The sequence below is a fragment of the Phyllobates terribilis genome, unplaced genomic scaffold, assembly GCF_046119375.1.
Source record: "Phyllobates terribilis strain yellow unplaced genomic scaffold, ASM4611937v1 Scaffold_12__6_contigs__length_324123572, whole genome shotgun sequence".
Lineage (NCBI taxonomy): Eukaryota > Metazoa > Chordata > Amphibia > Anura > Dendrobatidae > Phyllobates > Phyllobates terribilis.
Window position 1 is genome coordinate 53,292,061 of NW_027362772.1, and position 6,000 is coordinate 53,298,060.

Sequence of the window (6,000 nt, forward strand, 5' to 3'; positions counted from 1 at the left end):
TTTTGGCCTCTTGCAGAGTGTGTTAGTCAGTGGAGTAGCCTATCTGTGCTGCAAGATATACCACCTGTGTATAGAATACCAATTTTTTTACTGCACCTAGTGAAGTAAAATCTTTTGGGCATTGCATCATTCTATTAGTCCATCTATACTGATCTCCATCAGGTTGCAAATTGAATATAATTTTTTTCTGCATCTAGCTCTGAAAAAATATTGGGCTTCTAGCTGTGTGTGGGACTTGTATTAGTCCATCTATACTGACCTCCATCAGGTTGCAAACTGAATATATTTTTTTCTGCATTTACCTCTGAAAAAATATTGGGCTTCTAGCTGTGTGTGGGACTTGTTCTATTAATCCATCTATACAGACCTCCATCAGGTTGCAAACTGAATATATTTTTTTCTGCATCTACCTCTGAAAAAATATGTGGCCTTCTAGCAGTGTGTGGGACTTTCTCTATTAGTCCATCTATACTGAACTCCATCAGGTTGCAAACTGAATATAATTTTTTTCTGCATCTAGCTCTGAAAAAATATTTGGCCTTCTAGCAGTGTGTGGGACTTTCTCTATTAGTCCATCTATACTGACCTCCATCAGGTTGCAAATTAAAAATAATTTTTATCTGCATCTACCTCTGAAAAAATATTTGGGCTTCTAGCTGTGTGTGGGACTTGTTCTATTACTCCATCTATACTGACCTCCATCAGGTTGCAAACTGAATATATTTTTTTCTGCATCTACCTCTGAAAAAATATTGGGCTTCTAGCAGTGTGTGGGACTTGTTGTATTAGTCCATCTATACTGACCTCCATCAGGTTGCAAATTAAAAATAATTTTTATCTGCATCTACAGTACCTCTGAAAAAATATTTGGGCTTCTAGCTGTGTGTGGGACTTGTTCTATTAGTCCATCTATACTGACCTCCATCAGGTAGCAAATTAAAAATAATTTTTATCTGCATCTAGCTCTGAAAAAATATTTGGGCTTCTAGCAGTGTGTGGGACTTGGTCTATTAGTCCATCTATACTGACCTCCATCAGGTTGCAAATTAAAAATAATTTTTTTCTGCATCTAGCCCAGCCAATAGTTTTGGCCTAATACCACAGTTTGGCCACTCAGCTCTGCTCGGTTCCCATCCATTGTTTTTTTGTGCAAACAACTCCAGAGTTGTGAATTAGTTAACCACCAAAATGAGTGGAAAAAGGCCTGCTGCTGGTGGAAAGGGGAATAGGCGTGTTGGGAAGGGGAAAAAAGGTTGTGTCCGTGGGGTAGGTGTTAAAGCAACAGTAACATCTGCAGAAGAAAGACCATCTTCCAGCCAAACTAAAATGTCTACTTCTTTTAGCGGACAATGTGATAAGATCCCTTTCTTACGGCCACGCCAATCGCTACAAATTCCAGATGAGGCACAAAAACAGCAGGTGCTTCAACGGATATCAAGTGCTCCTTTAAGTGGGCTCTCCTCCACATCAACTTCAACATCACAAATACTCCAGTCCTCAAAGGTGTCACCCCAATCGCACTTGCTTCCTCACAGCTCCCAAATCTCCAGCTGCCCGTCTGAGTATGAGGTAGAACAGATGGTTGAGTCTGCAGAGCTGTTTACTCATACTATAGCCTGGGAATCAGAGGTCGACTCCAGCGCTTCTGTGAATCCAGACGAGGAAATGATCTGCACTGACGCCCAGAATCTTTATGAGTCGGATCCAGGACCAGACGCAGAAGGTTCTGACCATAATGTAGACCCTCATTCCCAAACTGTAACTCCTGTTGGTGGAGACAATGAGGAAGACGATGATAAGACTCAAATACCTGATTGGAGCGACAACTTTAGTTTTTTGTCAGGGCAGGAACAGGTTGGCTCTGAGGACGACGGGTGTGATAACGCACAGGGTGATGATGATGAGGTTGGAGATCCCACTTACTGTCAACCCACAGTCAGCCAAGAGATGAGGTCAGCAGAGGAGGTGGAGGAAGATGCTAGTGACGACGAGGTCAGGTTGCGCCTTCCTGGACAGAGACGTAGTACTGGAAGCACGTCAACAACTGCATCCTCAAACACAACTCTGCCTCTCACCACAAGTCGTGGTGGCTCTTCAGGTCGCATGGGTGCTAAGCCTTGCATAGCCTGGGCATTTTTTCAGATCGATAAAGATGACCCAACTCGTGTTATCTGTAACATTTGTCAGCAAAAGCTAAGTAGAGGCCAAAAAATACATAGTTTGAGTACTTCATGCATGAACCGGCACATGGACATGAAGCATAAGTTGCAGTGGGAAGCTCAGTGTGCTACAATGCGGCCTAGCCGGCCGGGCCAACCACCGTCTGCCATATCTTGTGCATCCGCGGCCTCTTCATCCTCTGTGACTGGGGGGACAGCAGTCACACCTGTTTTGGGGCGCAGACCTGCCACCTCTTTACCCGCAACAGCCAGCGTGATTGGCAGGTCATCATTTTCTTTGGAGGTGGTAACACCAGCTGGTGTTGAGCGCTGTCCGACATCGATAGCACCACCTTTGGATCAAGGCAACCTAACATGTCCGCCTGCATCTTCCTCACAGACCGGCAGTTTGCCGGGGACACCCTTATCAACCCCGTCTAAGCACAATAGCCAGCCCTCGGTCCCTCAGATGTGGACAAGTAAAAGACCATTTCCTCCTAGCCATGAGAAAGCTAAGAGGTTGAATTTCACAATCTGCAAGCTCTTGGCTACAGAAATGCTGCCTTTCCGCCTGGTGGACACAGAGGATTTTCGAGACCTTATGTCCGTCGCAGTGCCCCAGTACCAGATGCCCAGTCGGCACTACTTCTCAAAGAAAGGTGTGCCTGCGCTCCACCAGCATGTCGCACACAACATCACCGCTTCTTTGAGAAACTCTGTGTGTGACAGGGTGCATTTCACCACAGACACTTGGACGAGTAGGCATGGACAGGGGCGTTACATGTCGCTGACTGGGCACTGGGTAACTATGGTGACAGCAGGACAAGGGGCTGCTGTCCAAGTCTTGCCGTCCCCACGAGTTGTGCGTCAATCCTCTTTATGTCAAAGTTCCTCCACTGCTTCTGTGGCACCCCAGGGGTCTGGTTTCCACAGTAATAGCAATATTACGTCTGAGAGCAGGTGGGAGGTCTCCTGGTCAGGAATCCTATGCATGCCACACCTCCTGCCCAGTCCTGGGAGGGGAAGAACTTCCCCTATATAAAACTAGGGCTGAGGCAGGGTTAGGGAGAAGAAGAGGAGTCCCAGACAGAGACACAGTCTGGTCTGGAGTGTAGCAAAAGCAAGGAAAGAAAGATCAGGAGCTCAGTGGGAGCAGTGCTAAAAGGAGTCAGGGGCTGGAAGCTGTAGAGCTCGCCCTGATTGAAGAGTTCTCACCGGACCCGGAGTCCGAGGCTGTGGGGACTAATCCTTACCCAGCAGCAGAAACCGACCGGCAGGGGATTTCAGGTCCTCTGGCCCAGAAACCCGAAGGCACGGTCACACGCAAGGGACCAGCACCGCCGTTGTGGAGCGGAAGCTACCAGAAGGCCCCGAGTCACCGGCCATACGGGTGAGCACCACACGGTACACTCAGGGACGTGGGCTACTTTTACCCGCCTCTAGCAAGGTAGCCAGAAGAGTACAATTAGTTGGGGAGGCCTACAACTCCGCCTGGCCAGGGGAGATCCTATCTGCTCACAGACTGACCAGGCCCCGATCGCTAGCCAGTACTCCGGGAGGGTCTACCTTTGCCACCAGTAAAGACCCTGAACTACACCGCACCGTCTCTGAGTGGTTCCTGGTGCCTGCGTGCAACTCTGCTAACCCCATCATTCACGTCGGCTGCCCTGAGGCCATACCCCTCCCGTTGGGGGTTATACCATCCACGCTGCACATCCGTACCACCGGCCTCAGCGGTCTGCCCTGCAGCGGCGGCTTCATAGCCGCATTCAACGGGTGGCGTAGTCGAACACTCTAACATCTACTGCTAAAGACTGCCATTTAGTTTGACACCCTGGGCACGGACCGGGTCACCGCCACGAGGACTACTACCCCCAACAGATCCGGCTCCGGGTATTCCCCGCGTGCGCAACGCTGCACCACAGCACAGGCCCAGGGGGCGCGTCAACTTTTGGCGTAGTCGGCAGGATTACGTGCCCGCAACCACCGGGTACTGCGTGCCTGAAAAAGAGACTTTTAAACTTACCTGTGGTGAAGATTCCCGCCATCCGACGCCATCTTCTACCTTCTTCCCGCCATCCGTGGAGTTTTCCCGCCGTTGGACGCCACCTTCTGCCTTCTTCCCGCCATCCGTGGAGTTTTCCCGCCGTTGGACGCCATCTTGAAGACGCCGCGCGGGAAGAAGAGGGGCGTGGACTCCGAAAGCGCGCGAGAACTGGAGCTCCGCCTCACGTCCGGACGTTGCGTAAGGTCCTGGAAGGAGCCCAGCAGACGCCGACGTCACAGGAGCGCGACGGAAGGTCCTCGACCCTGACGATTCACTGCGGAGCCGCGGCCTACGGAAGAGGATCATCGCAAGGTAGGCCACGGTCCACTAGGAAGGAGGAGGATGTCGGATACGGAGGAGAGCTTCACTGCCACAGCCACCACCAGCGCCACCGCTGCAGCGGTCATGCCTTTCACGATGCCCTATATCCCGGGGGCAGCCTGGCTACCCCAGTACTCAGGGGAGTCACATACCCTGAATGACTTTAGAGAAAAGCTGGATAGCCTCTTCCAGGTGTACCCCCTCACAGAAGAGCAAAAAGTGAGCATCCTGGTGGCCCAACTAACCGGGGCAGCCCAAAGGGAGGTAAAGTCCTGGCCACCTGGGAGGAGGACTGTAGCAGGGATATTAATCCGGCTGAAGGACACCTTTGATACCCGCACCTCAGCTGAGATAAAGCTTAGTTTCTACGAGTGCAAACAGCGAGCACATGAGAATATAAGGGACTATGCACTAAACCTACAAGAGGCCCTGAGGGCCATTAAGCAGGCCGACCCTGACGGCGTGGGAAACGAGGACAGGCTGTTGACCGAACAATTTATAGAGGGACTATATTGCAATGCCCACCGAACCCAGTTGCGGGCAATGGCCTTACAGGATCCTCATCTGGACTTTGCACAGTTCAAGGACAGAGCCATTCGGGTGCTCCGAGAACCGGCACCGGGTGGCGTTGTGGCCCACAGGCGCCCTACTACCGCTTACCACCAGGAGGCGGCGCCCTTGTCGGCAGGGCCTGTGGGAGCTGATGCGCAGGCTTTAAACAATGACCCGGCTACAGACCTGCACCATCAGGTCCGAGAGCTAACTAAAAGCGTTGCCGCGCTAACCCGAACTGTGCAGTCTTTACAGGTTTCTACTCCAGGGAAGATCCAGCTGGCATCCAGACCGGAGGATATCCCGTGGCGCCGACCAAGGAGGACCCCACCGGCCAGAGGAAGACCCAGCGACCGATACAACGAGGACGTACAACCCATCTGCCGCCGCTGCAATCAACCCGGACATATGGCAAGGTACTGTCCTTTAAAACTGGCACAACCTGGGGTAGAGGGCCAACCCCTAGGAATAAGATCACCAGGCCCATCGAACTGGCGTGACAAATACGTGGGAGGACGTCCAGTCTTGCCTGTAGTACTGGATGGCATTCCTATGAGTGCCCTACTTGACACCGGGTCACAGGTCACCACCATCCCGTACGTGCTCTTTAAGCAGTACTGGAATGACTCGGATATAACCCGCTACCCTGACGACGACTTGAGTATTATCGCCAGCAATGGTCAACCCGTGCCACAGATCGGATTCAAAGAGATGACCATTAAAGTCGGTAGAGTCGAACTGGCAGCACAGGGACTGATCATTGTAGACATTGACAAGCGCGAGAGTCACCCAAAGATAACTCTAGGAACTAATGTGATTGAAAATTGTCTTGCAGAGGTGATTTTCATTTTACAGCAGGTTGCCAAGAACGCCAGCTCCGGCCAACAGCGAGTGCTCCAAAAAGAGATCCGGGCACTGATG